General features: G+C 35.3%; 1 long non-coding RNA gene across 1 annotated transcript in view; it reads left to right on the top strand.

Moving 5' to 3' along the window:
• Nucleotides 1-11,651, top strand: part of LOC133199056 (uncharacterized) — a 536,473-nt gene extending 524,822 nt beyond the window's left edge. Inside the window, exon 3 of the long non-coding RNA XR_009722736.1 lies at nt 11,443-11,651. This is a non-coding gene — a long non-coding RNA (uncharacterized LOC133199056). The remainder of the gene's footprint in view (nt 1-11,442) is intronic.
• The last annotated feature ends 1,117 nt before the right edge of the window (nt 11,652-12,768 follow it).

Raw genomic sequence — 12,768 nt, 5'->3', positions numbered from 1 at the left:
TGAAACGTTAACAGATGCTCGGCTGTCTCCGTAAACTTTAACTCGGCTGCTGAGATCATTCGGCAAACCTCGACTGATTCCGTCCCCCTGCCGAGATTAGAAAGCCAGTGCAAAACAAAGGGAAAAAGAATACATACAAGCTGTAAAGCTTGCATGCAGTAAAGATCAATTCTGTTAACAATGAAAATATAGAAACGCTTTTTGGTACATGTAATTCCGTCGCCCGCGTGGCGCAGTGGTTAGAGCGTCTGCTCTAGAGTCGCGGAGTAAGGAGTTGGTCCTTACGTCGCGGGTTCGAATCCCACTGTGGGACGTGGAGACCGGTCCTAAGGATGAGACCGTATAAACCGAGGTCCCGTGTCGCAGTAGGTGCTGGCACGAAAAAGATCCCTCACTCCTCAATGGCCGTAAGTGCCGAGTATAGGACAAAATTCGCAGCTCTCCACCGGCAAGTGGTGGCGTCTCCATATGAGTGAAAAATTCTCGAGAGGGACGTTAAACAACATACAAACAAACAAACATGTAATTCCTATTAAAAATACTAGCATGTTATTTCGAATTAATTGCTGTCAATTTCCACTGTTCGTTTTGTCATATTTTTTTACGATTGAAAATCTTGAAAAATTGGTAAGTCGTACGAAAATTAGACCATCAGGAAATTATCTCATTTGCCTTGAACAGCATTTCAACCAATGAAATAATTGAAAATTTTCTCATCATGCAATTTCTACCAATCACAAAAGAGAGGAAGTGCAAAGTCCGAAGACTGTAAAATACTTCAACTCTGTATACCGTCTTCCAAGGAAGACGGTAATAAATAAACATCACAACTGAATTATACTTCATCACTTGTCACGAAAGGATTAGATAATTATCAAAACAAGAAAGAATGGTCAGGTTGTAGCTAATAGTAGTCCTAAACACCGAAGTCAAGACGGTTAACTTGGATAAGATTTGTTTTCAAGGTGAATGTAACGAAACAAATAGAAGATTTCTTATGTTACATTCATGAAATAGACTGTTTCACATTAACTGTGGTAATTGTTGATTATACGTCATTTAATTATCTGTCATCAAAAACCTCAACAAATATTATTATTTTGCCCTGCAAAAGAGTGGTACCGCAGTTACCGTGAAGGGGCTAATTAAGGTTTCAAATAGAGGTAAATAACCGAGCCAAAAAAAAAAAACCGAAACCGAGTCGGAAAATTACAAAACCGTCCCGACCCGAAAAATTACAGAACCGTGACAGCCCTATTGTTAATCTTCCTGTGATAAAGGCCATGTGTCTCCGTTTTCCGTACTACTTTTTAGACGTTGATAGAGGTATTAGTGGAGCAAAGCGGGAACGATAACTCTGGGAAGAGATTGACTTCCTGTCAGATCCAAGCTAAGACAGTGTTAATTGTTTCTAACGTGTAACCTAATTGAAATACGCATAAATTCATACAATTGCATTTTGCTGAGGAGTTGGCTTGCAAATTGGATATTCAGTACATTTTGGACCCATATGCATGTGCTACACACACACACACACACACACACACACACACATATATATATATATATATATATATATATATATATAGAGTAAAAACTCTGATTTTTTTTCTATATATATCAGACAGTGAAAGTAACTTTTTTTAATCAACAAATCATATCCATTTGTTTGACAGTCATACTCGTTTTTATGTTCCTGCTTCGATTTCACACGAAGTCCACGTGCTTGTCCTGTCAATCAAAATCATTCGACACTGTGCAGGTGTGAAAGTTTCGTTACATCGAAGACGGAGTGCGAGTATTTCAAACAAGTTATAACATATTAATCATATCGAATGGCAAACATATAAAGTTACGGTGAAGAGAGAATTTTTTTCTCTATAACTATAGACTTTACATATTATAGTAGAGGAAATTCTGTAGTGCAGTACATTTTAAATAAATATTTCCTTTAACCACACCACAATTTAATAATTCGCTCCAAAGATAATAAACAGGACATCCGCAGTACTAGGTATAACTCTCAGAACTAGTTCTATCATATTTTCTGTAGTAATTAAAAAACGTGTTAGAAATAAATATTTTCGTAATTTTGCTGCGTAATTATTTGACTTGGATAATTATATCACCATTAACGATTTGTCGTCTTTAACAAAACAACAAAATGTTGCAGTACTTGAAGTATTTGCACATTGCCCTTAGTTAAATTTAATATTTCAGCATCGTTCTACATAGGTACAGAATGTGCTTACAACAACATTTATTTTCCAGTAATTTAATAAATAACCTAACAGCTAAGTTAGAATAATAAAAATATATATCGTAGATATTTTTCCCCATGAAATAATGATTCTTCAAACACGATATGTTAGTTATTAAATTAAAAAAACCTGTAACTCCTTCCCTACAAAAAGTCCTTTCACTTCGGAGTTCCGAATGACAATGAAAACTGAACGATAGGTGAACGCTGAACGCAAAGTGAACGGAACGAAGAACGAACGCTGAACGCTTTGTGAACGGTGAACGCAAAACAGTGAACGGAGAGCGAACGGTGAACGCACGGTGAAAGAACGATGAGCGAACGGAAAAATGGGAAAGTAGAACGTTTCAGGGACTGTAGCAGACAAATGCCTTTCCATCATTCTTCTCTCTGTGTTTAGCTACCACATGTAATAAACATCGGGCTTGGAGACATTTTAATTAATATATACAAAAACATTTTAAAACACTAGTCTCAAAACTTCCTTGATATTACAACTTTTAATGTTTTTATTGTGGTGGATATATTACATTTAATTTTTTAGTATTCAAATGCTGACTGACGTTTTTCATACTAATTGTTAGGCCATTATTTACACACTGAATTGTCGACGGGTTTTTCCGTTATTTCCCGATCATGACAAGGAGCACACGGCGGGTGTGACCAGTCGGCAGGGGATGCTCACTCCTCCATGGCACCTGATCCCACCTCTGATGTTTGGAGGTCCGTGTTTGCTCTGCTCCTATTTTGTATTGTATAATTGACTTTTGAGCTTGAATACTGTTCGTTATCTCCATATGTTTCATTAGTATTGTAAACTTATTTCTGTAACACTAAAGGTATCATTAAACACCTAAAGGGAATACTAGACAACGAATCAATGAATGATCTATGGTTCCGTTAATAAATGAACTACTATGAACCCATCTCCATTGAAATTAAAATTCCTAAAAGCATTGCAATCTGATGTACATGTTTAGTTATCATTGAGAAAAGTGATTGTCAATTTGTTAAATATTTTGATTTTTATTTCAATAATTTTAATGATAATTGCTTTTGAATTTCATGTTCATTTATAGTCATTTTAGAATAATATTATTCCGTAAAAATTCTTAAATAATCTGTCAACTAAAAATAAACTGAATACATGTACATGTGCATAATTAGTAATTCGGGTTGGTTTGGTTGTTCCAAGGTAAGGTTCACCATTTTTTAGACTAATCCAGTAATTTAAAAAGGGGGGGGGGTGTCCAGCGAAAGGATTTAAAACAGTGGAAGATGATAAATATATAGAAGATATCTATATATATATATATATATATACATATATATATATATATATATATATATATATATATATATATATGTATATATATATAATTTAAATCGAAATGTTCTAATTTTAGAATTCTTCTCCCATAAATATGTAGAAAAAAAAACTATATTTGATAATGGAAGATCCAAAACATTTTTTTCAAAGTAGGGAAAAAAACTTAATTGTTAACTTTTTTTGATATTATAAAATATATAGATTACATCTTTTTGAAGATGTCAGACATAAATTAAACCATACGCTTCTATGTCAAAATGTAAATATGGCACATTTCGGTATACAACCTCAATAAAGATGTTTAAAAACGGGTTGAAGTCCTTTTGTTCATAGTAGAAAAAAAGCTTTATTTCAACTTTTGTTTGATATTATAAAATATAGAGGTTACATTTTTTCATTATTTTCAATTTCATTATTTATTTTCAATTTCATTATTTTATAAATATATTTAGATTCTGAATACTAGTATCTGGGAAATTTTACAATAGAAGTATAACTATGAACATATATGGGGAAAAAAAACATAAGTAGAAGTAATTGCCCTTGCCAAACTTGTTTTTTTTTTTACTATTGATAAACTATATATAAAAAATATTATTGAAAGATATCTTTTTTACAATATTTTTATTATACCAAATGAAAACAGTTCTTTAAAGAGAATCATTTTTATTATGCATGAAGCTCAAAATCTATGACGTTACATGGGGTTGAAGAAACCTTAAATATAAATAATAACCATAGAGTCATGAATGTATATCCTTTCTAATCGTACTTCGAGTTTGTAATACAGAGAGAGAGAGAGAGATTCCAAAAATCTAAAAAAAAAAAAAAAAAAAAAAAAAAAAAATCGATAAAGTTAGTGTTCCTAGGTGGATACTTGTGCGTTTGGGGGGGGGGGGGGGTCATTTATAACGAGTTTACATTGTTTGTTTGTTTGTATATTGATTAATGTCCCTGGTGGTGAGCTTCAAATTTTGACCTATATTCGGCACCTAGGGCCATTGAGCAGTGAGGGATCCTTTTCGTGCAAGCACCTTTTGCGACACGGAACCTCGGTTTATACAGTCTCATCCGAAGGACCGGTCTCGACGTACTTCATGTTGTATTTAGTTCATTTAATTTATAGCTATTTGTTTTTGTCCGTCGTTAACATTCGAACATTTACAGTTTCCTCTATGAGGCGCCGTTTTGGTATGTACTGTCATAAAGTGATATCACCTATTCAAATAGATGATATCATCTATTCAAATTATTTATGAAATAACAACTCCTCCCAAGACTAGAGGGTCTGAAAGCCTCGTTTAAATTCGCTATCGTTTATAATTTGTTTATGTTATTGAAAAATCTCGCAGGGATTTTTTTACCCTTTGATTCCAAGGGCCGGGGCCGTCAAGATTGGGAAAAAAAGCGATATTTGGTTAAAATTGGGAAAAATATCTTCATAGAAATAAATAGGAAAAAACAGGCAAAAGTCAAATATTTAATCATTTTTCTTATTTTTTTTTATAGTATGAAGCTGGCTTAAACCAGCTTTAGTGATATCAAATAATAGCAGCTGTTGAAGTTCAGAAGCTTAAAAATGACAAAGCCGCAGACTATGATAAGATTGTAAATGAACATTTATACGTTCAATTGTCAACTTTTTTACCTTTATGTAAGAAGTTCTTTAAAATAAAATGTGATAGTGGGTTTGTTCCAGATGAGTGGTTAATCGGTATTGTTTAACCAATTTATAAGAATAAAAGCGATTCAAACCGCGCCTGAAAATTACCGTCCTAGGCAAACTGGAGAGACTGACATGATGAACGTTTATTTATTAAATAACGATCCCGATTTTAATATTTAAACATCGATCCCGCATTAAAAAGTATGCATGCAAACATCCGTAGTATTCCGAATAACTTCTCGGAACTCCTCGGATGGCTCGTACATCGCACATAGAGAACATAAACACCTTTTTTGTCATTATTTTATTTTAATAATTTACAATTTAATACTTTTTTTATATAGGGAATATAGGGAATTGACTCATATTCTTCTCCGGAACCACTTAAAAATTTTCAACCAATTTTGGCGTATAACATCTTTGAATGAATGGGGAAAAAAATTCATGGTCCCTGTCTCCCTGGGCCTTAGGAGTGGGGCTGATAATAATACGATTTGAGCCTTCTACCAAATGGAAAATTCGAGGGTGGCCAAGGGTGCCTCTTTCAAAATTGTGAAATTTGAGGTCCCCTGGGTGAGGGGTACTATGGGAGTGGGTTCTATTGATTTTATAGTGTTTTTATAGTGAAAATGCATTCTTTTTGTGAAAATCTTCTTCGCTCCGGTGTATTAAGCAAACAAACCAAGTATATAGTTATGATGAGCATGGGCGCCTCTTCCGAAATTGTGAATTTTATGACCCCTGTTCAGGGGTTCTGGGGCCCGTTTTACAAAAGACCAAAATTTAACTATGCTTATTGCTCTCTATTTTACAAATGTTAAAAAATGGTTTTAATCTTTTTAAAAAGAACTTAACAAGATAATTTTAAGCTAGGAATTTCAAACAGAATTATCAATTCTGCAAAGTTTTACAATCAACTTAAGCCCAAGATCTTAGTCGTAATTTTTCTGTTTTCTTTCTTCTTTTTTTTTTTTGTAAAACGTGCCCAAGGTTTTAGAGAGGGGTTTTATTTTTTTATATTTTTAAAATGCATCAATTCTTTGAAAATCTTCTCTATCCCTGGAATTTAGCAATCAAACTAAATGCATGGTTATGATGAGTAATTTGCCTTTTCCAAAATTGTGGAATATATAGCCTCAGTAAGGGGTTCTGTGGAAAGGGGGGACTCTTGATAATAAAGTGAAACTGCATTAATTACTCCCTGCTACTGAGTACTTAGCAGTTAAACTAAATACATGGTTATGAAGAGCAAGGATGTACTTTCAAAATTGTGAAAATTGTCACTCAGGATTACAGTGTTAAGGTCGGGGCATGTCTGTGGAATACATGTATATTGTAAAAATGAAATATAGTGAAAATGCAATATTTGTTTGAAAATCCTCTTTCCTCTCCCTGGAAATTAAGCTGACAAACTAACTGCTGGAATAGGATTCTCAGGGATGCCTCTTCAAAAAATTGAAATTAATAACCCCTGGGTCAGTTTGTTTATTGTTTAACGTCCCTCTCGAGAATTTTTCACTCATATGGAGACGCCATCATTTGCCAGTGGAGAACTGCAAATTTTGACCTATACTCTGCACTTGGGGCCATTGAGCAGTGAGGGATCTTTTTCGTGCCAGCACCTACTGCAACACGGGACCTCGGTTTACACGGTCTCATCCGAAGGACCGGTCTCCATTTCCCACAGTGGGATTCGAACCCGCAATGTAAGGATCAACTCCTTACTCCGCGACTCTGGAGCGAACGCTGTAACCACTGCGGGTCAGGGATTTTGCTCTGTTGATTGTATAGTAAAGACGCCCATGGGTATTTAGTAAACAAACTAAATGTATGGCTATGATAAGCAAGGGCGTCTCTTCCAAAATTGTAAATTTTATGGCCTCTGGGTTAAAGGTTCTGGTGTTAGGATGGGGCTATGTTGAATCTGTAGTGAAGTTGCATTATTTCTTTGAAATTCTTCGTCTCTGCTCCTGGACATTTAGGAGGGAAAACCAGTATAAATAAAGCTGAAATAAGTAAGAGTATTTTTACAAGGTTTTTGAAATTCTGCACCAATCGGTCAATTTATCATTTTGTATTCTACGGACAGAAGTTACTTCCCTTTGCTATTCACCTATGCTAGTTAAACACTGTAAATGTAATTGAAGGGTCAACTGAATAACAGAATTATATAATTTTTTATGACAAAAATATTTTCTTAATCTTCGGTGGACAGGTAGTCATTCAAATAATAGCTGAATAAAAAAGAGACCAATGTGAGAGAGAATGAGGTAGGTTTACTAACAATGCTCAAGAGCTATTGTGTTGTTTAGCCCGCATGAGAATAGTGACAAATTGGGCAAGTACAGGCAAGTAAATAAATCAATTTTGATATTTGTCCTGAAGCAATAAATTAATTTTGTTGCTGATCCCTGTTCAGTATGTTCATATTTCTCTTGTTTTTGGGCAACATAGCTTTATTTATCGGCATCTTTGTTTTATTTTATATTCAATCTCTTGATCCTGTATTTTGTGACATTATACTCAGGTGACCTTGGGCCCTTGAGCCTCTGTTCCAGAAGTCTTTCTGGAAGTGGTTAGTTAAATTTGACGACTAGATCCCCACTGAAAATTTCAATTCCTTATGTTAGGGGTTTTCAATATTTCTGAGCGTGGTGTTTAAAAACCAGAAGTCTCTGATGAGACTGTAGCTCTACTGGTCTGTTTGTATAACAAAAGAAAAGTAGCACTTGGATTTGAAACATTGCAACATGCAACAATAAATAGAATTATGTATCTTAATGTAGTCTACTTTTGTGACAAGTTATATTGAAATCAAATGAAAACTAGGAGTAGTAGCGTTTTGAAAGTATTTCACGGAAATTTCTATTTTTAGTACCGGTAACCATGACAACACCATTCACCCAAATAAAAAAAACAGAAATACATATTATGTATCGTAGTGTATTCTAACTGTGTGCCAAATTAGATTGAAATCAGACCAAAATTGTAGGAGGAGTAACGTTTTAAAGGAATTTCACAGAAATTTCTATTTTAAGTAACCATGGCAACACTGTTCATTGAATTCAAAAACCAATGCAGTAAATTATGTATCTTAGTATAGTCTTCTTGTATGCCTAATTATATTAGAAGCAGACTAAAACTGTAGCAGGAGTAGTGTTTTAAAGGAATTTCACAGAAATTTCTATTTTTAGTAACCATGGCAACACCGTCCATTGAATTCAAAAACCGATGCACTAAATTATGCATCTTAGTGTAGTGTACTTGTGTGCCAAGTAATATTGAAATCGGACCAAAACTGTAGGAGGAGTAGCGTTTAAAAGGAATTTCACAGAAATTTCTATTTTTAGTAACCATGGCAACACCGTCCATCGAAATCAAAAACCGATGCACTAAATTATGTATCTTAGTGTAGTGTACTTGTGTGCCAAGTTATATTGAAATCGGACCAAAACTGTAGGAGGAGTAGCGTTTTAAAGGAATTTCACAGAAATTTCTATTTTTAGTAACCATGACAACACCGTCCATCGAAATCAAAAACCGATGCACTAAATTATGTATCTTAGTGTAGTCTACTTGTGTGCCAAGATATATTGAAATCGGACCAAAACTGTAGGAGGAGTAGCGTTTTAAAGGAATTTCACAGAAATTTCTATTTTTAGTAACCATGGCAACACCGTCCATCGAAATCAAAAACCGATGCACTAAATTATGTATCTTAGTGTAGTCTACTTGTGTGCCAAGTTATATTGAAATCGGACCAAAACTGTAGGAGGAGTAGCGTTTTAAAGGAATTTCACAGAAATTTCTATTTTTAGTAACCATGGCAACACCGTCCATCGAAATCAAAAACCGATGCACTATATTATGTATCTTAGTGTAGTCTACTTGTGTGCCAAGTTATATTGAAATCGGACCAAAACTGTAGGAGGAGTAGCGTTTTAAAGGAATTTCACAGAAATTTCTATTTTTAGTAACCATGGCAACACCGTCCATCGAAATCAAAAACCGATGCACTAAATTATGTATCTTAGTGTAGTGTACTTGTGTGCCAAGTTATATTGAAATCGGACCAAAACTGTAGGAGGAGTAGTGTTTTAAATGAATTTCACAGAAATTTCTATTTTTAGTAACCATGGCAACACCGTCCATCGAAATCAAAAACCGATGCACTAAATTATGTATCTTAGTGTAGTCTACTTGTGTGCCAAGATATATTGAAATCGTACCAAAACTGTAGGAGGAGTAGCGTTTTAAAGGAATTTCACAGAAATTTCTTTTTTTAGTAACCATGGCAACACCGTCCATCGAAATCAAAAACCGATGCACTAAATTATGTATCTTAGTGTAGTGTACTTGTGTGCCAAGTTATATTGAAATCGGACCAAAACTGTAGGAGGAGTAGCGTTTTGAAAAATTGTTGACAGACAGACAGACAGACGGACGGACGACGGACACCTTACTATCGCATAAGCTCTTCTGGTCTCTGACCAGTAGAGCTAAAAACGCGGGTCCTATCTACAGGATTAAGATTCGAGTGTCGGATCTTAAATCTTAAAACACGACGGCTTCAGCATGTTTTTCATAAAGGTTTTTTGACAATAATATCCTATGCTCCTCGAATATGTTTCATAGTATCCAGCACTTAAACTTATCCCTGTTGTACAAGTCTTCGAAGTTCTAAGCCGGAAGTCAATTGGCTTCATAAAATTCCTAATGCATAATACAGGTGGACCTAGGCCAAAATGCAAACCTGAGAAACTTTAGCCCTGCTTTTATTTAAAAGAAATTTGTCTTTGTTTTTTCCATGAAAAACTGATCCAATAATTTAGTCCTTACTCGAAGTGGTATCTGAATCAACACAGCATACGCATGCTTTGATATCAATGTGACTACATTGGAACTCAAGTACTGGAAAAGAGTTTTTTTCTTTCTCTTTTGCTTGTAATAACATTTGATCTCAATTTTAGCTAACTCTAATACAGGATAAAGAAGAAGGGAATCAACACAACTTGGAAATGTCTCCAAATTAAGGGTTCAATATTGTGTTCCATCTGCTATGGTGCAAACATTCTTGAAATGATTTAATCAATCCAATATATCTTTCAATGTAAAACTAGTACTCAAAATTTCAGACCCTGGGGCAGGGAGCTTCGATGTCCCCGAACCCGATGTTTATTCATATAGTATCATGTAGTAGGCCTAACAACTGGAGGGCTATATCTCGGAAACTAGAGATACCATCACCATTTTTTCATTTTTTGATGTTCCCGAGCCCGATGTTTACTCACTTAATATTATATAGTAGCCATAAAAAGTGGAGAGTTGGATCTCTGAAACTAGAGATGGTACCATCACCATATTTTCATAGAAGTGGTAACTGACCTCCAGTACCACACCCCCTAAATGTCAAACCCCGGGAAAGGGGACTTTGATGTTCCCTTCCCCTATGTTTATTCATGTAGTATTATATAGTAACTTAAAAAGTGGAGGGGAGGATCTCCAAAACTAGAGACGGTACCATCACCATATGTTCAGAGAAGTGGTAACTGACCTCTAGTACCCCAACCCTAAAATTTCAGTACCCGAGCCCGATGTTTATTCACTTGGTATTATATAGTAGCCATAAAAAGTGGAGGGTTGGATCTTGGAAACTACAGAAGATACAATCACCATTTTTTCATAGAAGTGGTAACTGACCACTAGTACCCTACCCTCAAAATTTCAGACCCCGGGACAGGAAACTTCGATATCTTTATTCATATAGTATTATATAGTAGGCCTAAAATCTGGAGGGCTATATCTCGGAAACTAGAGATGGTACCATCACCATTTTTTAACAGAAGTGGTAACTGATGAATAGTACCCACCCACCCACAAAATTTCAGACCCCGGGACAGGGGACTTCGATGTCCCCGAACCCGATGTTTATTCATATAGTATTATATAGTAGGCCTAAAAAGTGGAGGGCTATATCTCGGAAACTAGAGATGGTTCCATCACCATTTTTTCATAGAAGTGGTAACTGACCACTAGTACCCTACCCTCAAAAGTTCAAACCACATGGCTTATGTTAAGTTTTTGAATTGCGAACTGCATTGTAGAATGCAGTTCACTTTTGAATTGCAAATTGCGATCCAAAATCTGATTGTCTGATTTTGACCCGTCAGTCAGTCCTGTTTTCAGTTCAGCGCAACTCCTCATAAACCGCTGCACAGAATTTCGTCAAACTCTGCAAATATTTAGGACACAATGTGTAGATGTGCATATTACCAGGAAATTCCGATTCCTTTATTTTTTCGGGGAACTTCGGCACTTTTCAACTTACATTTTTGGCCATATCTTAAATATAGAGATGAACAGTTTGTCAGCGCAACTCCTCATAAACTGCTGCACAGAATGTCAAACTTTGCAGATATTTCAGTGCAACTCCTCTTAAACCGCTGAAGAGAATTTAGTCATAGTTTGCAGATATTTAGTACACAGTGTGTAGATGTGCATATTACCAGGAAATTCAGATTCCTTTATTTTTGTCCTAAGAGCTCTGCCTATTATTGAAGAAATTTTCCATCTAGGTAATAAGGAAATCCACTGGAATCAGCTTTTGTAATGAAATTTTATGTGAAATATTTTATGACCTTAAAAGACCCCTATTGATTTTGAGATAAATATATTAATGATTTAACACACACACACACAAAATCTTGGATAATTCTCTCTCTCTCTCTCCCCCCCCCCCCCCCAAATTGGTGCTTTGCCTTAAATAATTTCATAAGTACAGTATATAAATAAATTCATATGACTACATCATAATTTTGTTTCCATCAATTATTTAAATGTGTAAATTGTCATGTGTTGGACATGGGCTTCCACTCATTAACAAATCGAAATCACTAAGGAATTTAAATAACAGTTTGTCAGCATGACTCCTGCACTGAATTTCCTGAAACTTTGTAGGTATTTCAGACATAATGTATAGATTTGTATATTACCAAGAAATTTTGATTCCATTATTTATCTACATGTAGAAACTTCAGCCCAATTAAATTTGTAACATACAAAGATTTGAATGTCCTTATATGCAGGAAGTTTTGATGTGATGATTTTTTGCAAGTAATGCCCCTTTTTGAATTATACTGTGTATTTTTAAAATGCACTGTGCCATTCATTACGTGTTGCATTGTCGAGTTTTGGGGGGCGTGGGGTATGTGAGCTTGCTCACTTTTTCTTTAATTCTAAAGGACCGTTCACGGTAGCTCAGTCGGTAGAGCGCTCGTGATTTCGAATCTCGGCCGCGACTGACTTAAGTCGATAAAAAATGGGTAGAATCTGTTCCTTTGCCATCCGCTCGGCACTTTGAAGTGAAAGTTGTGGCTCCTTCGGAATGAGACCTTAAAAACCGAGGCCCCGTGACACGGCAGGCGTTGGCACGATAAAGATCCCTCACTGCTCAATGGCCGTGAGTGCCGAGTAAAGGTCAAAATTTGAAGACCTTCACCGGTATATGGTGAC

This window comes from Saccostrea echinata, unplaced genomic scaffold (genome assembly GCF_033153115.1).
Source record: "Saccostrea echinata isolate AGI-Se365-2 ecotype Australia unplaced genomic scaffold, CSIRO_AGI_Sech_v1 ptg000033l, whole genome shotgun sequence".
Classification (NCBI taxonomy): domain Eukaryota; kingdom Metazoa; phylum Mollusca; class Bivalvia; order Ostreida; family Ostreidae; genus Saccostrea; species Saccostrea echinata.
This window is presented reverse-complemented; position numbering and strand designations above follow the sequence as displayed.